This window comes from Triturus cristatus, chromosome 7 (assembly GCF_964204655.1).
Source record: "Triturus cristatus chromosome 7, aTriCri1.1, whole genome shotgun sequence".
Taxonomy (NCBI): Eukaryota; Metazoa; Chordata; class Amphibia; order Caudata; family Salamandridae; genus Triturus; species Triturus cristatus.
In genome coordinates this window covers 840141927-840164544 of record NC_140590.1, presented here as the reverse complement: position 1 = coordinate 840164544, position 22618 = coordinate 840141927, and positions in this window count along the sequence as shown.

The following is a 22618-nucleotide window of genomic DNA, read 5'->3' as shown; positions in this document are numbered from 1 at the left end:
TTTTAAGGCACTAAAGGCATTCACAAAGGGTGTCTTCCCAGTGCATGACACATCCCATCTTTGTTTCAGCCACATAAAGTTGCATATACATGAGATATGACCAGACAAGTTTCTGTAGGTGAGAGATACTGGTGTCAAAGTAGTACCCACAAATGATCTACTAACAGGCCCGTTATGTATGTTGACGCTACTATGAACAGGACACCCCGAGACATCTGTACCCCTATTTGCACAGCTCAGCAATTAACTCTAAAATGTTAGTACTCCATAACACATAATAATTCCACATTTACATCACCCTGCTCATAATTACATTAGAAAAGTCACTGGAAGAAAAAACTGCATTACGAGCTTTAATTATCATGTACTGTTATCCAGTGTATACTTACTGTAATCTGAAAATTACCAGCACTTTAGAGCAGTGTACTATTTTTCCCTGGGCGGCTTATCTGTGGTGCTTGATTAGTCTCATTGGAGCAGGACTGTCACATCTTACAAAGAATACTCTATAAATAGCTCCCCATTACTAGAGGCCTGGTAACTGGACAGGGATATGGTGGGGCGTATTCCAGAAAATATCTCCACACCAGTCACCGGTCATATGAGTCTCCGAGTTTGGAAGGGAGAATAATATGTGACCACAAATTGGTTTATCCATAACTAGCCACATGCAATTCCTTTTTTCAGGGTACATTTATCACCAGCTTTCAAGAGATGGAAAATGTGCCTAGAAAATCATTTGATTGTGCCCATTACTTTCTTCCCCTGGTAAACAGTGAAATTATGCAGGTACTATCCAGCATGAGGTGGAATGGGGCCTTTCTTGGAATAATACCAGAATGTAGGGTTCATTGGATTATTGCCCCCCCCGCAGACTGTGATGATGGGCTGCTGACTTCCCATATTTCACATATTTCATTGAATTTCGGCTGAATGGGCCATCTTGAAGGATTGAGGGCCACCGGAGGGTTGGAGGTGCCCCTCACAGCAGGGACTGCAGGAGCCTGCATTTCACTGCTGGGATAAAAATTACAGAGATTGCCAGGGGCACAACAGACATGTACGCAGGGTTTGTGTGCCCCTGGGGCTCTCTGGTTTTATAGAAGGGGAAGCAGACCTTTGTGCGGCCTCTTCTGTAATATAGATCGCGCAGACCCAAATGTTGTACCACACTATCATTAGAGGATATTCTCTCATTTACAAGGGGGAGTGGCCCTATGCACAAGGGAATCCCTTTGCCTCTGCACCCATGCCATATTATAGATGCTGGCTCAGAAACAACATGTTGGTGTGCCACAAAAAGGTAGCACACTTTCAGTGCACCTCCTTAAAGAAGCCCTCTGGAGGGGCGAAAGGGGGTCCCATTGATCCCACCCCTGACATCACCTTGCAGGCAGGTGCAGTGACTCACTGCAGCTGCCTGCAATGGGATCTCTCTTCCCTCTTTAACCCGTTCCCCGCTCATGAAGGAACCACTCCGTCATGAGCCACGGGTGCGCTGTGCTCATGACGGAGTGGTTCCGTCATGCTGCGGCCGTTGGCGGCCACTCCTCCCACGCGGCGCTAATTCCCCGCCTGTGCGTGCCATTAGCGCAGTGGGTGGAGTCATGACGGAACCACGCCGTCATGAGCACAGCTCACCCATGGCTCATGATGGCGTGGTTCCGTCATGAGCACAGCGGCGCCGTCAACCCCCCCAAACCCCCCCCAGCGCTGCGGCGGAATTCGCGCCGCAGCGAAGGGGTTAAAGTGCAGGCGGGTTGCCACCTATACAGTGAACCATCGATCGGCTTTGAAACAGTTGCTCCATATTACGCTTGAATGCGCTACCCCCAGGCCACAGCGAAATCGTGGCTTCCCCGTACCCGTATTCATGGTAGTCTGGCTCACTGTCCCTGTTTGAGCACCCCGCACCTATTTAAAGGTGCACCGTGGCGCAAACAGGGAAAGTGTGCTGTATATGTAATACCACTCCTGGTAGGGTGGTATTTCTACATCATGGAAGAGGTTATATTTATCTAATGGGATTGTAGCAGAACTTTTAGGCAGCACTGTTGTAACTTTAACAAGAAAATACTGGCACTACTGTGCAGGGCTCGAACACTTTTAGTGGGACCTTAGGTATAATTTCTTTTCAGCAGGGCCTGCTACACATTTAATAAGGCAAATATAGAGGTTCTCACCAGGGTTGCTATTCTTTCAGGGGTATAATGAAAGCGCTTTTTAGCTGGAAGGTGGCTACATGCATGAGGACTGTGCTGTGTGCTGTAACCATATTTATGTTTTTTCCATTTCAAAAGATCTTCCCTACACCAGACAGGTGTGTTTGTGGGGAGGGGGTGGATAATTTCACGAGACTCTGATTGCCACTTGCCCTCCGGATGAAAGCAGAGATTTCACATTGTGAAATGTTAACTTCTCCGTGACCTGAAAAAGGAGGAAAAAAAACCTGTTAAAGTCAATACAGTCTACTGCTTTGAAAAGAGCCGCCGTGCCTTTTGACAACAGGATAGTACTATGAAAATACTGGAAACAGGAATTACAGTGAAAATAAATACTGCCTGTGCATGTTTTTACAACAGAGATCACTGTCAAAGTTTTTTTCTTTTCTGGTTGTGACCATGAAGGGACTTTGTTCTAGTGTGGCAGTGTCAGTATCCCACTAGGAACACACCTTTTTCCATTGCTCAAAACTTTGGCACCTATTCGAAAGATGATCAATCCCGCCTTTCCTGGAGCAGGCACATCGGCCTACAAGGGAATCTGGAGATTTCCAGAGAGGCTACTACTTCTCAGAGGGGGTTTCCATCGGAATAATTCAGAATTGCACTTCCTCATAAGCAAGCGCCTCTGTATGACCGGTTGGGGTGGTGAAGAGTCATTTACAAGTCAGATGCCACTAGTGGTAGGCAAGTTAAATGAGTTGACACGAATCAATCAGGTAAGCTGAATGTTGTTTGTGAGACATTAAGCAAGCATAAGAAGCAGACCCATTAGCTTTTATCCATGCCGACCGGTTCCAACAGTCAACTCCCACAATTGATGGGCGGAATGCAGAACAAATCAAAATATTCACCCCCAGTCAAGAGATCTGGGTTAAATCCATCATTCTTTTGCTCACCATGCCACCCCAGTTTAGACCTGGCCACATGCAAATCAGTCTCAACCCTGTGCCTCATGGGAACAGTCCAGCCTAAACTGCCGAGCCAGGTCCTCCCTGGACCGGAAACAATCATCCTAGGACCAGTTTCGGTGTTTCACCCCTCTTCAGCCAGGATAGCTTGATTCCAGTGGCACAGTGAGCCAGGACCCACGTCGGGGCATACCTGGCGCACTTAGGGCGAGAAAGTAAAAGACACACAATTGATGGACGGAATGCAAAGCAAATCAAAACATTCACCCCCAGTCAAGAGATCTGGGTTAAATCCATCATTCTTTTTCTCACCATGCTACCCTAGTTTGGACCTGGCCATATGCAAATCAGTCTTGACCCTGTCCTTCATGGGAACAGTCCAGCCTGAACTGCCAAGCCCTTTCAGTCAGAATGTCCAAGCTAGAATACCTGTATGCAACCAAACACAGGCACGCTCACACATCTACATTCTACAAGGAGCAAAGGAAGAAACAGTAACAAGATGCATCAAATGATACAACAGCTTCCCTCCTAAGAATAAACAACTGAAAAATAACCTATCTACAAAGCAAATGTACATTAATGAGTAAATATATATAAACATGTGCCAACAATAATGTACAACTACAGCAAAAAATAACTCACACAAAAGACATTTAAGAAAAGAGATAGATAAGAGGCATCATAACTTTCCCTAAAAGAATATATTTTATGCATCAAATTCCTGTAAATAACTTGGTTTCTTGGACACGCAAGCACATCTGGAAGTGATAACAACATCATACTGATCATCAACTCACTTCTCATTATGAGAGTGCACAGGATGTACCTCCTGATTACCCTCGAGACTTGCAGACAAATCAGAAGAAGACAAAGATTTGACATATTTTGTTGAGTGTTACAAAGAACATTATCATGTTTTGAAAGTTCACATTCGTGCAGAACTCCTATAGGAAATAAAGTATCCCCTGGCACTTCTAACTTTCTCATTATAATATCTTACTGAAAATCCTGAAGAAGAATCAAACTCCTCTTGGACCACCAACGCCCATCCACCAACCATGTAGATGTCCGAGCAACCCTACTCAATTTAAATTATAATGAAAATCCACTTTTGATCTTTTAGAGTTCAGGGTTTTTAGCATATCCCAACTTCCAACATCAATTTTAATGTTATTAAGGCAATGATTCTGATCATGGCCCTGATTAATTTTGTTCTGGGCATTTTCTACTTTCAACCTGAGTTCATCACAAGCTATTTGCTTTTGTACACCCCTTGAGGGTGCTTTTCCATCCAACCAAGTAGGCCATAAACCTGTGCGGGGATTCCTACCCCTTAGCAATGAAAAAGGGGATACCCCAGGCACGGTGTGGGGCATGTTGTGATATGCCTATATATTACTTCTTAAAAATTCCTCTGCGTTCAAACTACAAGTAATAGCCATTTGTATTCCCCCTTTGAGCAGCCAATTAATCGTCTCAGTGGCTCCATTAGCACTGGGACTGTAAAGTGCCACAGTATAATGTTTGATACCTTTGTTTTTAACCCGTTCGACGCTTGTGACGGAGCGGTTCCGTCACGTGCGTCGGTTGCGCTGTGCGCATGACGGAACCGCTCCGTCATGGCCCCGCCCGCGCACGGAATCTTCAGCGCGGCGCGGAAATCCGCGCCGCGCTGAAGGGGTTAAGAAAGGACTCAATTTTTTCAGAAACCAATTGTATACCATTATCCATTACCAATTCTAGAGGGTTGGCTGCCAAAGCAAAACTTTTGTTTAAAATCTCAATAGCCACTTGCGTGCTGACTTCATGTACGTGGCTAGCCCAGATTGCCACAGTAAGTTGTGCTGTCGTGTCTGGTGGGTGGGCATGTTGTTTGGCATTTTGTATGTGATTTTGTAATGTGTGCATTCCCAGAGTTGTGAGTTGCATGATTGTGGAGTTGAGGTGTGTGGTGTGTTCATTTGGTACTCAACAACAAGCAGTGCATACCCATAGGTGCCATCCTGAAAGCGCTGGTTGATAATGGACTGTCGGAAGATGAAGGAATCATGCACACTGCCTGGCTAGTTGGCGACTCAATTGGTGAAGAGTCCCCGGTGGTCTACTATTGCCTGCACATTGATGGAATGCGTGTGCTTTCTGTTGCGGTAATTGTGTGCAGTGTCGGCAGGGGGCACAAGTAGGACAAGTGTGCTGTTGATTGCCCCCAACACGTGCGGGAATTCCAGCTATGGCGTATAGTCCTTGCTTGGTCTCCAGCTATTCTTGCGCATTGTGGGGGACGTATGGGTACTGGGGTACCAAGCTGATGATGGCATCCAGGACAGGTGTGAGGAACTTGGATGGGGCTGGCTGCTAGACTCCTTCGACTCTGGCGGTTGTTGGTTGGGAGGTACCAGAGGCCAACAGGTGCAGCACAGCCAGCATCTTCGTCTGAGGTCGGATGTTGGTTGTCCGCTGTGTTGGTACCGTCAGCCTGTGGGCAATGATGGTTAGGATGCGGAGGATGGTTGTCCTTCTGAGCCTGTAGTGAGCAATGACATTGTCTGGTGTTAGGTCTGTGAGGCTGGTGCGTTTCCTGAAGGTCCGCTGTCTTTGTCCACGCTGCCTCTGTGGTGGTCTGGGGGGTGGCGCGGGAAGTGTCCGGGGGGTTGGTGGTCCTGGGGATGGTGGCGGTGGGTGTGTGGCCCTGTTGGGGCTCCGAGCTGCATGATCAGTGTCTCCATGGCAACTGTTGGTCTTCAGGTGTGGCTGTGGGCTGGGCTCCCCTTTCTGGTGCAGGTTGTCATCCGACTTTGCACCAGGTCAGAGCAGGTGTTAATTTCCTGCTACTAACGCGCCTTATCACCTGTTTTGTGGTCTTATCACTGATCTGGCTGGTCGTTGAGAATTTTGAGGTGTGGTGTTGTCATGGCTTTTTGCTCGGGAATGCCTACTCTGCAACTCATTAGCGATAGTTGCTGGGGTCATCTGTGGCAATGTTTTTTGCGGATGCTATCATACGTAAACTGTTGGTATCGGTTGTTAGCACCAGCTTGTGAATGGTCGCGACTTTGGCTGCAATAAAGTGCCGATAACTCGGTGATAGATCCTTGAGAATATGCCTCATTGTCTCAATGTCTGTCACCACAGGCCACAACTCTAATGTCAACTACTTTGAGATGAATATTCTTCCATAAAGTTCTGAATATTTCTTCTGATAACATTGTCACTGGTGAACCAAAATCAATCATAATATTCACATCGACATTTCCAATTCTCACATAATAGTACAGTCCATTCTTGCTATCCATTTCACCAGTATCCAGATTCAAATCCATTGTCAAAAATAGTAGTAGTAGCAATATTACAAATTTCCTTTCGTTCAGTATTGCTTTATTCCTGTTACTCGATCTCAGAAATGCAACTTACTTTCACACGACTGCGCATACTCTTACACATCTTCATAAAGTGACCTACTTTATTACATTTGTTGCACCTTTTGCCTTGAGCTGGACACCTTACATTGTCACTCAGATGATAACATGAGCCACACCTAAAATATGCACCGCCACATAATAAAAAATTACTGGTTTCACCAGCATTGGAGAATGCACTGTAAAATCTGATACTGGCTTACCTAGTATTCAGACGGGTGATACAGGTAACTTCCTGAGGGCTTTCCTACTGAATACACGTTCTATAAAAAAACATGAACTCGAAATGTATGATCTTTTAGCTGACTTCTCCCCTGATCTGTTGTTTCTTACAGAAACATGGCTAACGGAAGCCTCCAACCCCACTATTGCGAACGCGATTCCCCAGGGTTACCAGATCCTGAGGAAGGACCGTCCCATTGGGAGAGGCGGAGGTTTAACCTTAATCTTCAGGAGTTCCCTTTGTTGTGTGCCTTTAGCGATCATGGAGATGGAGGGGGCGGAGAGTATGGGTTTTCTTCTGACCATCTCGGCACATCAATCCATCGCAGGAGTAGTAATCTACTGCCCTCCCGGACCGGCAGGGCATTTTCTGGAGTCCATCAACCACGTCATATGTCCCATAGCGGCCAAATACAGCCATTGTCTGGTCCTCGGGGATTTAAATATCCACATGGACAAGTTCTCTGATCCTGATTCCATGAGGTTATGTGAATCCCTTGATATTCTTAACCTGACTCCGTATGTCTGTCTTTCTACCCATGACAAAGGACACACATTGGATCAGGTTTTTTCATCCAACCGGATCCAAATCGATGCCCCCCTCATTTTAACTTGGTCAGACCATTACCTGGTTGGTTTTAAAATCTGTAGAGAGCCAGTAAGGTCTCAATTACTGGGCAACACCAGTGTCAGCTATAGTTTTAGGCCATTTCATTTGATCTCACCAGAGACAATTCAGTGTGCCCTGAGTCGCCTCCCAATTCCCTTGTGTGGCAACCTAGAACAGGATGTGCAGTCCCTAGAGGGTTGGCTACAACTCCGGGCCCAGGAACTTGCCCCCCTCTCCACGAGGGCTGCTAAATCTACCCGAGTTTCTGCCCCTTGGTTTACGGAAGCCGTAAGGGAAAGTAAAAGGGCATGTAAACATCTTGAAAGAGAGTGGCGAAGGAATTATAGACCCACTGACAAATCCATCTATAAACTAGCGTTGAAAGAACATTATAGGAAAGTACGCGAGGTAAAGAAACTTTTTCTCGCAACAAAAATTGATCTGGTGGGCAATAAAAGTAGAGTACTTTTCAATATTGTAAAAAGTTTCTCCTCCCCTACGACAATTAGTCGACCATTTGCTCCCATAAGCAACTGGACCTGTCGCATGGTTTGTTTTTTCCATGTAAAAATTAAAAATATTCAGGACTCCTTCTTAGCTCAGTCGACAGAATCAGAGGCTGTCATTGGACCTCCCCTTGATGTGTGACCCCGCACTGACCCCTCCCTTAAGGAGTTCCCTGTAATCACCTTGGAGTAATCTCTAGCGCTTATGAAAGCTCTGAAGTCTGGCTCACCATCAGACACATATCCAGCGAAAGTATTGTCCTCAATAGCAGAAGTGATTAACCCTGTAGTGAACCTGATTTTGAACACCGCCTTGCGGGAAGGGCTCATGCCGCAAACTTGGAAACATGCCAAAGTCTTCCCGCTGCTAAAGAAACCCACGGCAGATCCCGAGGCCGCCAGTAACTACAGGCCCATATCACTTCTGCCTTTTTTTACCAAGGTTTTGGAGAAATATATCAATGAAGTCACAACGAAATACGTGGAGGCCAATAATTTGCTGCACCCTAGTCAGTCGGGCTTCAGAGCTAACTTCAGCACGGAAACAGCCCTGCTAGAAGTTGCGGAGACAATTAAAGCTACGCTGGATAGAGAAGGTATTGCGGTCTTGGTATTATTGGGCCTCTCCACAGCCTTCGATACCATGCCCCACAACAGATTACTGCAAAGACTCATGGAGAGCGGCATTGGTGGCACGGTATTGAGATGGTTCACGTCTTTCCTTGTTAACCGTTCACAAACTATCTGGTCTCCACCTTTTGCCGCTGCGATTCCTCCCATGAATGTCGGGGTCCCACAGGGCTCAATATTGAGCCCAACTTTGTTTAATTTGTATATGGCCCTTCTCACCCTTCTCGCCGAGAAATACGGGGCAAAAATAGTGTCATATGCCGATGACACCCAGCGGCTGTTTACCTGCGAGAAGGGTGTTGAATTCAACGGCAACTTAATTAACATCTGCCTCTCTGAAGTCTTCTCCTGGCTCAGTCACAACCAATTAAAGTGTAACTCTGAAAAGTCAGAAATTATCTTCTTTGGTCCACGTCCGTATGAAGCTTGGCATACCTGGTGGCCGCAGGACATGTCCCCCCACTCATTTTCTGTCAGCATCGTGAAAAATCTAGGGGTCAAATTGGATGCTTCCCTTTCTATGAAGGCCCACGTTCAAACGGTGGCTGGGGTCTGTTTCGGGGTGCTGAGAATACTGAGGAACTTTCTTCCCCTGCTCTCAGTCCCCTACAGCAAAACAGTGGTCCAGGCCCTGGTGGTGTCCAGATTGGACTATGTTAATTCCCTGTATCTCGGCCTCCCTGAGTACCTTCTGGGCAGATTACAGGTGATTCAGAATGTGGCTGCGAGGGCCATCTTTCTGACAGGTCCCAGGACTCACACAACTCAGCTTTTGTCCTCTCTACACTGGCTTCCGGTGCGGAAAACAATTCACTTTAAAGCCTTAGTCTTGGTTTTTAAAGCATTTCATAAGATTGGTGCCCTCTACCTTAGGGAGAGATTTCAACCTTATATACCACAGCGTACCTTGAGATCTTCTTCTCAGCTTTTGATCTCAACTCCGAAGGTCCTGCTCTCCTGGGTAGGGGGTAGGTCTTTGCAAGCTGTGGCTTCTCTGCTGTGGAATAGCCTTCCCATCTCTCTTAGACAGATTCCGGACCTCCTTACTTTTAGGAGGAGTCTAAAAACATGGCTCTTTCAGCTCTGAATTCCGTTGTAGAGGAATGTTCTATTTGATGTTATGTGGTCTTTGTTCCTAGCACCGGGGCACTCCTGGGAGTAGCCGTGTGCTTTATAAATATCAGATAACATAACATCCTGTTGTAACCAAACTAATATTAACATTCTCTGACTTCTCAGGCTGGCCAGCATTTTCCAATATTGTAACATATTTTATAGACCGTTCTATACCCTTTGCTATTTGTATCATTTGACCATGAGTGGGATAGTACAGCATAATAAATGCTCTTGTACCATCTTTAAATGGCAATTCAAAACAATTTGATCCCTTATGTACTGGTCAACTTCATTTTCACAATTGCATGTACAAGCCAGAATTCTCAGAGCAGCACCTTATTGATCTAGAGATTCTACAGAGTCTTGTTTAAGCAAATACAAATTAAAACGTTCTAAGACAATACTGGCATCCTCAGAAAAATGTTGTGATTGTCTTTTCCCAGCTTCAATATACACATACCAATCCCACTCACCCCTGAATCCTTGCTAGGTGGTTGCACTTCCGGAAGATGGTCAAATATTCTTTGGCCTTCATTCCATAAACAGCTGAACAACAGGGCCATATTTCTTTGGAATAATATTTTATTAAATTTTGTCAAGTACACAGATGTATTCACATTTATGTCTGCAGCACCATAGCACACCAAAATGAATAACATATGCAAGAATACATTCACAATGCTAACACTTCTCTAAGTTCCTTCCGTCTTAACGTCAGGTCCACCAACGGGGATGTGCAAACCCTCTATAGCTATTCCACGCCTTCCATTTCTTTTCCCACTTTCTCGGGCACCCTCTAATGATGAACACTTCTTTTTCAGCTAAGGGCCATATTTCTAACTGGTGAATAACCATCAGCATCCATGGCTGTCAAATAATTTTTGAAAGCCTTGAACCATCTTTTCCATTCTAGTACTGGTTTCCCAGAATTCATAAAAAATGTTGAGGTTTTTGTATATAAGCTTTACTGGTCATAATCACTAATTTAGCTTAGTGTTGATTGAAGCCCAAAGGCGATAACAATTTTCAAACAGGGTGGTACCAGATCTGACCGCCACACCAGCAAGGTCCACAAATCTATTACCGTAGTACAGTTACAGGCAAGACGAAATACTAAAGCCAACCTGCTTCTTAATTTTAATGCAGAGTCAGTGGCAAACTCTGCATACACTTAAGTGCCAGTGAATGAATGCTTGGACTCAAGTTTGGAGCAAGTTGCCTCATTGTCGTGCGTACCCAATATAAGATGAGTAATTCCACAAATGACCTCTGTCAGATATACGTGCATGACAGGGTTAAAAAACACTGGCCTGTTGAACAGTACAAAGTATGCAGCAGCACTTAAATGGTCACCATTCCTACATAACACCACAACGCAGCGTGTCATGGAAAGACGGGACCGATACAGCACAGCTGGCTGCACTCAAGATGGCCGCAGATCGACGTAGACATAGATGCGTAGCCTGATGTGTCCCTCATGCCAGATGTAAGACGTGCGGAGGAAGGCCCAATCGTCATGGTCGGATCCAGAAATAATACAATTCTCCCAAAAATTACTGCTCCATCTGCCGCCGTCTCCAGGCCACAATTCCATCGGAACTGCTTCAAGGAAATCCACCAAGAAGCCTCGAAACGTCAGCAGTGACTCCAAATGCCGCTAACACCAATAAGGCTATGAGCCACTTCAAAGGCTCCCAAGATCGTCACTAATGAGTTAACACAAAGCGATCAGGTAAGATGAATATAGTTTATTTGATTTTAAGCAAGCATGATAAGCGGGCCCATCAGCTTGCATTCATGCAGACCGTCTCCAAAAGTCAACTGCCGTCAGGCAGAATGTTCAAGGTAGAATGGATGTATGCAACCAAACACAGACACGCTCACACATCTACATTCTATAAGAAGCAAATGAACAAACAGTGAAAAGATGCATTAAAGGATACAACAACAAGGTCTGACATCTTACGGACTTCAGATTTGCCTCGATACCAATGTCTCTCAAAGTCCTATGGGGTTGGCAATATAAGACATATTAGAAAATTGGAATGTTGAGCGCTGCATTGAAGACAATGGAGTGCTCTGGGCTTCTAATGCTGGTAGAAGCCTGGAGCATCAACATTCCAATTTCTATTCACAGCAACAGCCCCCTCAGGCTCCGTGAGGCCTTTTTTCTTTTTTACAAAGTAGAACATTCTGCCCTCTAGGATTGAAATGTTGTAATAGCCTTAGAACCCTCCATAGCAGAATCTACCAGCCATTAAAGCCTTTGGCTCAGGCCTTTAACCCTGGGGCGGGCCTTTAATGGCCAGTAGAGCCAGCTACGACAGGCTCTAAGGCTATAATTTTAAGCTTGAGATCATGTTATTGGCCGGTGCATTTGTATAGACAATGACATATTTGAGGTCTGTCTGGAGACTTGCCTGTTTGAAAGACCTAAAGGTTGAGAGGGCAGGATGGTTTACAGTCACCCATGTGGATCAACAGCTGGGTATACTAACCACATTGCACTGTTGCTAAGACTGATTTAGGAGTGACCCAACCCATATTTACAGCCTGATGCCGCATTAATGGTATACAGCCATGCCCTCACAATTGGGCAGGGGGACTTTGAGCTCCCTCTTCCAGATAAAAGGCCCACAGCACTACAGAGTTAAACAATATTTCAGGTTCGATAGTGTTAGACGTAAAGCTTTTTCTCGTGTAATAGGGTTTGTTGTTAATACTGCTTCTTTTCTCATGTTTCTATTTTGTATTATTTCAGGTTTAATACTATACTGTATCGTATGCGATTTGCTCTTGTAATTACAGTGATGTAGACATATAAGGGGTAGGTCTTAAAAGCTAAATAAACAAGCATGATGCTGATGCTTTGCACACGTGTTTATTTGAATGGAAATTAACGTTTGCATCATGGGGTGTTGGAGAGGGAGTCAGAACTTCCAGCAGGAAGTGAGTGGCAGAGAATATAGGATCTCTGCTTTGAGCCCTTCCAAACTGACTGGACAGAGAGGCACAATACATCATTTTAACAACCGTGATGATGTCCACATTTAGTTTACGAGATCAGAAGTTGTTTAGAAGGGGGGCGTGGCTTGGTGCTCACGGGACATGGTGGTGTCCGGGTGAAGCTCTCCGGCGCGACTCGGGGTTTTTGCGCTATCCCGTTTCCTTCTGTGCAGCGAAGGATTGCAGAAGACGTCGGAAGCGGCGCTGATGTACCTGTGATCCCCGCCGGGTTTGAATACACTGAGAAATGACGTTTTTTCGCTAGTAAGCCCCTCTCAGGAAAAACGGGACATTGCCGCCGCCATTCTGTAATGCATCGGACCGGCGCTGCTTTCTACCGCAAGGAACTGCCGATTTTTAAATTAATTAAGGTCGTATGAAGATCTTCTTCATATCTTTTAGGCACATGCATTTCCTTCAATTTAAATGTGATTTATGAGGTCACGATAAAATGCTTTGGCTCATACTACCCTGCTCTGCTGTTTGAGAGAAATATAATGTGGCAACCATTTTATGAAATTTCCTCTCTTCATTTCACCTCATTGGATTAGTTAATGCTCTCCACAGTGACTTGTTTTCTCTTTCTAATTTTTCTTAATTTTTGGAAAAAAGAGGCCTTAGTGTAATGATTACACAGTTTCTCAGCTCCGAATGAAATATTGTGCGCAAATATTTTTCGCTTGTTTTTTGCTTCCTTTCCAAGAGCCATTTGGGGGTCTGACCATTCTGTTCTTCAAATAAAAAGTGCTTTGCAAAATAACTTTGACTGGCATATTTTCTGTGTTCTCTGACCTATGGGTAGAACTGAAGGCTCTACGTCTACGCATTCGCAACCCAAACACGTCTTTGTCAAGAACTCAAATATTTTCACTGTATACTCCAAGTTGGAATACTCTTTGTTGCCTTTACCTCAAAGTTTGAGGTCAAGTATGGATCCCTCTTCAGTACCTACTGGGAAATCTATCACTAAACGTCTCAAACAAAACCCTCCTTCTCCGCCTAAATCAACATCACCTGTTTCTATGGAGTTATTGTTGGATGAGATCAGGGCTCTTCGACCCTTTATGGAGGAAACCAACACCAAATTCCAACTCCTTACTGACAATTGGTCTCAACTTGAAACAAGAGTAACTACAGTTGAACATAATATGTCATCCTTCAGAGACACAACTGCAACTGTGACCCACCTTCAGTCTCAAGTCTCTACACTCCAACGGCAGCTCGAGGACCTTGAAAATCGCAATAGAAGAAATAACCTGCAAATTTACGGTTTGGCAGAAGGAATTGAAGGTTCAGACCCTCTTACTTTCTTTAAATCTTTCCTTCATATGGTTCTCCATATGGCAGAGAGCACGACACTTAATATTCAGCGAGCACACAGACTCGGCAGACCCCCCTCAAACACTTCACACTCACAAAGACCAAGAGGCTTTATCTTGTACTTCTTAGAGTATACGGATTTGTTAAAGGTTTTATCAACAGTTAAATCATCTCAGCGAATCACTTGGTCTGGTTCAACCTTATTCTTCACACAAGACTATGCCAAGGCTACCGCAAACAGACGCAAAGCATTTCTTAATATGAGACCAGAGCTCAGGTCAATGGGTGCCCGTTATGGCCTTTTCCACCCATGTCTCTTTAAGGTCACCTACAATAACAGAACAGCCACTTATGAGGACATGATGCATCTACAAAGCTTCATCAATTCATGCAATCCGATTGCCATGGATGCTTCAAGACCTTCATCTTCAAATGTCACTTGATTTTGTGCTTTGCTCTTAGAATAATCTTTGCTATTTAGACCTGTGTACGTCTTATGGTTCTGCACTTACTTTACCAGATTCCATTGTTCACATTTATTGTTGTTTTATTCATGGTTTGTTTAATTATTTAAGTATTTCTTCATGTTCTAGAGTTTCATTATTCTTAACAGTTGTTTCTACTTTTTTCTTTTTTCTCTATATAATCATAACTTAATTTTCTTCTTCTTCGCTCTCACAGTTTTGTCTACAATTATGGCGTGATTTTCCCTTGGTCTGGTCCGGTCCTGTTCGGATTACTGCCTATTCCATGTGGCTCCACCAACCCCTACCTACACATTTCCCCTTTTTTGTAGGTATGTTTTTTGTCTTGTCCTTTGTTCTTTGGTTTGTTCACATTCCTTGGTTTATTGCATATTTGGTGTCCCCAGTGCTCCATTCTTCTCTTATGTTCATTTCCCTTTTTCTTACTGTACTTTGAAACTTTCCTATCATGACTAATTTTCATTCTGTCTTCCTTCTTTTTGCACTCTATTTTCTTTTTAAAGATTTGAACTTATGCATTTACTTAATTATTTAATTTCTCGCCTGACATGTTATGCCAAGACTTATTGCCTATAGTTAATGCCCATAGAAGATGACGTTTTATCAATTCTCTTCTCCTGGATCCAACGTTCACTGATTCCTTCACTACCTTTTTCAATGAGTATTTTGTGAGGAACCAATGCGACTCCATGCCATGCTCAATTGTATGGGATGCTTTTAAAGCTTCAGCTAGGGACTTTAAAATAAGCTTTACTGCTAAAAAACGAAAAAACGCGCGCAAAGTTGCTAGTGATCTTTTTCACGATATTAAAGGATTAGAACATTCATACTATACGTCACATTCAAGAGAATGCCTTACTGCTCTTATTGATGCTAAACTACAATTTAATTGTCAATCTACAGAAAATGCTTCTTTATACTTATTGAAAGCTAGCTCAAAAATCTATGAAGGCAAAAATAAAGCTGGGTAAATCTTGGCCAATTACTTGAAAATCAATCATAACAAGTTAAACATTGATTCTATATACGATGAACACGCTGAACTAAAATTCAAGGATGTCGACATTCTAAAAGAGTTTTCCCTATTCTATAAATCGCTATATGCATCTGAGACACAATCTACAGAACATTCTTTATCACACTTCTTTTCCACAATTCAGAAATCCCAACAAACTCAAATGGACCTTTCTCCTTTGGAATCAGAATTAACACAACAAGAACTTTTGAAAGCCCTTCAGGGTCTTAAAAAGGATAAAGCTCCGGGTCCTGGCGGCTTTACCGTTGAATTCTATTTATACTTTTCTAAACTCCTATTACCCAAATTGCATTCCCTGATTAAAGCCTTTAGCTGCCGCAATAGCTCCACGGGTTCTTTTTCAGAAGCTCACATTTGTCTTATTCCTAAGGAGGGCAAGGATTCTAAATATTGTAAAAAATGTAGACCTATATCCTTAGTAAATATTGACTACAAAATCTTCTCCAAAGCACTAGCCTTAGATACTTTTCTCCCAGGTCTATTGGGTAAAGAACAATCTGGTTTTGTTAAAGGGAGAGTTATTACGGACAACACACAACTTTTTTTCAACGTTTTATAAAATCCTCCCAACTCAAACAACCTCTTGCAGCCATAGCATTAGACGCGGAAAAAGCGTTTGATAGAGTGGAGTGGAAATATTTGTTTCATACTCTTAAGTGGTTCGGTTTTGGCCCTAACTTTATATCCTTAATATCCCTCCTCTATTCTAATCCACGAGCTGCAGTCTGTGCTAATGGATTGATTTCCCCATTCTTTGATTTAGGCAGAGGAGTTCGACAAGGATGCCCTCTTTCTCCGTTTCTTTTTAATTTGGCTTTGGAACCATTCCTTTCTAAATTGCGTCAAAATCCAAATATACATGGTTTCCAAACATCCAACTCACACATTAAACCCGCAGCATATGCTGACGATATCTTGCTCTTCATGTCGCAACCAGAGAATTCAGTTCCTTCTTTTTTAGAGAAGGTAGGGTCATTTTCCAGTGTCTCTGGTTACAAACTGAATGAGGATAAATGTGAGATTCTGCCCTTGACTAAATACACCTTCGAATCAGACTTTAGTACCTCTAATTTCACTTGGAGCACTAAATCCATTAAATATCTGGGTTTATATTTTACTCCATCGATAACGTACACAGTAACTTTATGTATGAATAAGTCATTCATAAGATTTCAGACTTAACTACTAAGTGGCACCCGCTCTATTTATCTTGGTGGAGGCGTTTAGACACTATTAAGATGATGTTATCTCCTATCGTTTTATACACCATTTCTAATATTCCAATTCCTATTCCTGTAAAGTTTTCAAAAAGATGAATTCTATCCTTTCCTCCTTTTTATGGAATAAAAAGAAATCCTGAATGTCTATCCTAAAATTAACTCGTCCCAAGGAAGAGGGTGGGGTTAATTTTCCCGATATCCCAAAATACCAGAGGGCATTCCTTTTACGTCAAGCTTCTTTTTGGCTGCTTGACTCTACAGAAGACTGTCCTCTCTGGGTCTCAATAGAACGTCAATTCTTATCTCTCTTCTCTTTTCACGAATATCTCTCCTTCTCACGTAAACCACAGTCCCTATCCACCCCTATAATAAAACTAACTTCCAAACTTCTTGAATCAGTATCTTCTTCCTCACATATAACAACTATAACTTCCTTTCTCAATTCATCAATTTGGCACAATAAAAATTTGCTAATTCGTATCAAACCTTTTCATTGGAAATCATGGAGACAAAAGGGCATGATATGGATACATCACTTATTTCCCTAATTATTCCTACATTGTACTACATTTTAATGATATTATTACTACGCCTATATTACTTTATTTTCTCTAGTCTTATGTATTAGTACAATTCATGAAATTTTGATTGTATTGCTTTTATTTTGTATTGATAGGAATTGTCACTGTGTATTATATATGTGCACCTCTATTTTTCTCAATAAATTTTTCTTTTGAACTTAAAAGAAGTTGTTTAGAAAAAGCTCCTAGCACAATTTGATGCTTCAGAAAACAGTGTGATATACAGGGAAGACTGAGTGATTGACTTTCAGAAACCAGGAAAGACCATAAGGTGATTTGCACGTTGTGAGATTTGGAAGGGAACAGATTTAGAAAGATGCTTTATTTTTTAAACATTGGAATTCAGTTTATAAAGTATCCCTTTCAACTTTTTTGGTTAAGGGTCTCCTGATATTACACTCAAAGGTTTACCAACAGTTGTATGAAAAATGCACACCAAAGCCGGGAGTGTTACATTCTTAGGTGTACACTTGTGTTGGAAGTCCATTCCCATCTTATTAGTAAATTAGAGTAATGTTTCAACTGTATATAGATGGCGGGTTGTAAATTAGATCTACTGAATCCATTAGTGTTGTAAAGAATAATGCCATCATGCGTATTTCTCTTATAATTATATGGAAAGATTTAACTGGAATTCAGGCCAGAGACTCCGTTGCTAATCCACTCCTTCCTCATATAGTCAAATAAGATCTGCAATGAACTCTAGGATCTGAAGTGACTGCACAGAAAGAAAAAAGGCAAGGGAGATAGAGAGGAAAGAAACACTCCATAAGGGTCTCAGCCTGCTGACCGTGGGAGCTCGAGCTGGTGGAAGGCTTGCAGCAAGCACCCTTGGGGGCATATTCTCAAGGAGCTATTGCCGAGTTAACGGCACTTTAGCGCAGCCAAAGTTGCGATGAAACCATCACCCCATTCACAAGCCGGTGCAAACTGCCGATACCACCAGTGTTCCCGACATAGCATCCTCAAAAACATCGCCGCGGATGACCCCGGCAACTATCGTTAATGAGATGCAGAGTAGGCGTTCCCGAGCAAAAAGCCGCGACATTACCACTCCACAACATTCTCAACGACCTGCCTGATCTACAATAAGAACACAAAACAGGCGATAAGGGGCGTTAGCATCAGAAAATTATCACCTGCTCTGACCTGGTGCAAGTTCGGATGACAACCGGCTGCAGCCAAGGGAGCACAGCCCATAGCCAAGCATGACGAACAACAGATGCCCCCGAGCACCTGAACATGCATCCCAGAGCACCACGAGGGCAACAACACAAACCCCCACCCCGGACCCCACCACCCCTCCCCTCCCTCCTGACAAGGAGAATGCGCATCAACCCCGCGAAACCATGACCCAAACAAATCGCCTGAAGTTGCACAACCACAACACCTAACAGACAGGTGTGGCCACAAAAATTGAAACACACATCCACATCATATAACCAAAACAAAACATTATTACAGATGAAACAAATAAAACCAACCATGAATAGGCACTGCGTGTCTTCTCCGGGCATTCCGTAAGTCACAGCCTGCAAGACAGAAAGACAGATAAGAAGTTGTGTCATGTGCCCATCAATAGACAGAGAGGGAGAGCGACAGAGAGAGAGAGAAAGAGAGAGGGAGTGAGGGAGAGAGTAAGAAAGAGGGAAAGAGAAAAGAGAGGGAGAGAGAAAGAGAGAGGGGGAGAGAAAGAGAGAGTGCAGACACTGCGGTCCCAGGCCCCACTGCTCACCTGCAGCCACCGGTGTGTCTCCAACCACGTGCCGGCACACACTGCAGTCCCCCAGGTCACTCATCTGAAACAGTTGCCAGAGACATGAATGGCAGAGTCCATACAGTAGCACATGCCATCACCGCTTGCTCTCCCCTGCGCATACAGGTTGCTGCACCCCAGCCCCTGCCGCCGCCCAGCGGAGACTGCCCGCCCCTGCGCGACCAGGCCTCACTGCTCAGCTTTCGTCACCAGCATGTCTCCATGAGGGCTCACCACGTGTCGGTTGAATCTCCAAGCCCGTGGCCCGAGACCATGGCACCCTCCACATCATGCAGCCACGCACCACGGGTCACCAGGTCACACACGATTCTGGGTCTTGATTTCGCAATGGCAGAGAACACATCAGTGCACAAGGCATCTTCGCAGGCTGCAAACCCGCTCAGCCCAGTAGGTGCCAGTAACTCTGTGAACTGTGAGGCGATGCCATGTGGCGGGAGGCACGCACTGCCCGCTGGCTCAGGCCTACACTGCGGTCCAGCAGGGCTCACACCAATGCCACCATTCCAGAACACCCGGACGGCAAATCTTTGCAAGCTGCATACCCGCACAGCACTGAAGGTGCACCAAAAAACACTGTCCTGTGGCGGTGTGCCTGTGCCTGCCACAGTGCATCCGGTGCCACCAAGTCTTTGCACTGCTAGCCATGGACCCTTTATGATTGAGTCCTGTGGTGCGGATGCCATCATGTCACCACCGGCACTGGGAAATGTGAGGTGGCAGTGCCTTAGGCCCTCATGCATGAAGGATACCCACACGGTGACACCCATTTGGAAAGTGGAAATGGCGTCCAGCACGTGCGCCAGGCCCTTTTTATTGGCACGGTCACATGTCCTGTGACGCCTGTCCCGAATGAGTGTGGTGTGCATTTGGAACCAGCCGTGAGGGAGTGGCCGTGGCATGCAGACAACTAGACCTGTGAGCAGCAGATACCTACAGGGAAGACCTGGGACATGTAGCTTTGTCGTCCCCCCCTGTGAGCGGAGTGGACTGGCCTGGCCTATGCCAGTCCATCGTAGGTGTGTGAACAATGATCCCGGGCTGTGTGCATGCTTCCGTTCTGGCCTGGACAAGGAAGTAACAAATGCGTGTATCCCCATTCTAGTGTCGGCGCCAACTGGCACGCAATCGGCAATGTGTTATCCTGTGACCCAAGTCCCACAACATAATCAACATGGACGTAAGGTGCAATCAATGACCCTACATGCATTGATACCTCCACACTTGCAAGATCATAGACATGACACATCGTTGTGGAAATGAATGTTTAATGCACATTCAATGGAGTGTTTTATGCGGAGCAGTACATGGCCATGCTAAGCCCACCTTGCAGCATCGGCCCGTGGTGAGCCATCCAGAGTCCTTCTGTGAATGACATGTTCCTCAGTAGTGGAGGAGTTCAGTCCGCAGTCTGATATCTGTGTCATGGGTGACCAGACAGAATATGGCAACCCCTGTCGAGGTCCAAGGTGAATGTCGCAGAATGCATTGGGGGACACTGGAAGGGGATGATGCTGAGGGCAAAACTAAGCATTAACAGGCCATATGGCGGACATGGATGCTACCACTTCCTTATGACCACGAGGCCAGATTCATCTGCATCTTCATCCTCTGCTGTTTCAGGTGCTTCACATGTGGGTGGTGGTGTTCTGTCTCCAGCACTGTGTGGCACCCCAGGGGCCGGAGGTGGAATGTCTGCCGCACAGTGTGGCACTGACACATCAGTGGCCGGAGATGTGGATGGAGTGGTAGCAGCAGCATGCATCGGCACCAGGTCTTGTGGCAGCAATTCCATGAGGATGGTCTTTATGGCATTGAGGGACCCAGCCAACTCTCACTGGTGTGCAGCGGTGTCAGCACGCTTACACTCCCTTTCCTCCATGAGCCTCCGTATGACTCCCAACTCCCGGGCGAGCTTGCTGGAGCCACTATGACTAGACAGTCATTCTTGCCTCTGAGTCAGGACCCATGCAGTGTTGGACATGGTTCATTGGAGAGCATGGAGCAGACTGTCGGTGTTCGTTAAGGACTGTGAGTGGTCCCTGATGGGACTTAGACACCCTCGTATGGCGTCTAGTTTGGCTGCTATGCGGTCGAACCCCACCTGCACCTGTTCAGCCGGCTTCTCCTGGCACCCCAACATACGGAGTTGGAAGGCCATGTGTTGGTTGAGGGGGTCCTGGGAGTCAGCCGTAGTGGTGGGTGCTGCCTGCTGTGTGTACTGTGCAGGGGATGGGTTCACCTCGTAGCAGCTGGGCTGCCCTGCTCCTGGAAGTGGGCTCCGGAGGCTCTCCATGAGCTGTTTGAGGGCATCGGACTCAAAGGTCTGGTTGTCCTCTTCATCATCAGAGAAGAGAGGTTGGAACTGCTCTGCAGGAGGTGTTGTATTTCCCTCTGCAACGTGAAGGGATGATGCAGTTTAACATTATGTTCACATGTACGTTGATGCATTGAACATGTTTACATGCAGACTGAATGACAGTGTACATTGTGGCTGTTTGTGGGGAGCTGCCTATGTGATGTGGGACGGCGGACATTTCGACCACTTCACGGATGTGTGTTTGTACTTGTACATTGTCAACTCACATTTCCCTGCGATGCCATATGTGATTGGCCAGTTACTGCACACAAGCAGGACCAGTTGTGTCGCCTGTTCTGTTGTGGACATGTTGCGGATAGTGCCACATCGTTGTCAATGTTTTTGTACTCTGCATGTGATGTGTGTGCTGCATTTTGGGGGAGTTGCCCCTGCAGCTCTGAGTTGGCTGCCCCTAATCCCTTACATGCGGTGTGCCTCTGCCTTCTGTGCTTATACAGTGCTGGGATGTGGCATTCGTGGGTGCATTGGTATCTTGGTGGGAGTTGGGGGTCTGAGGCACAGTTTGTCTGATGATTTTCTGTGCTTACTTGTGCATGTGTGCCATTGGGCCCATTTCCCCCCTTCCTCCCAGTCCCTGGTCGTTACTCAGCCTGTTGCTGTTGTGTCTGGTCCTATTGAGCAGTGTCCGGGCCTCCAACTCCTGCCATCGTCTCCCCACTGATGACTGTGGACACCATTTCCTCCATCTCGTCCAGCTCCTCCTGTGGCACTGGACTGCCACCTCCAGTCTGCATTGCTGCCTTCCGGTTGTTTGCGAGCTTCTGCTTGGTTTTGCACTTGACATCATTCTAGCGCCTCTTGACCTCGTCCATTGTCCTCTTCTGCACTCCGACTGCATTCACCTTGTCCACGATGGTCTGCCATATTTCATTTTTAGTTGCCAGTGACACAGTGGAGGTGACGAACAGTAGTTGATGGTGTTCTATCGCCTCCGTTATCAGGATCCTGTTTTCCTGCGGACTGAACCTTTTCTTCCTACTCGTCTTCTCCTTGCCCTTCCCTGACCCTGAATTCCCAGGCTGGTCCTACGGGGGGGCTTGTGGGGTTCTGGTTGTCCTCTGCACTTGCTCCTGCTGACTCCATTGTGCTTCGCGGTTGTTTGGCTTTTGTATGTGTTTTTTTTCACCTTTTGTAGTGCATTTTCCCGCATGTCACGTGGGAATTGCAGGCCTGTGGCTGG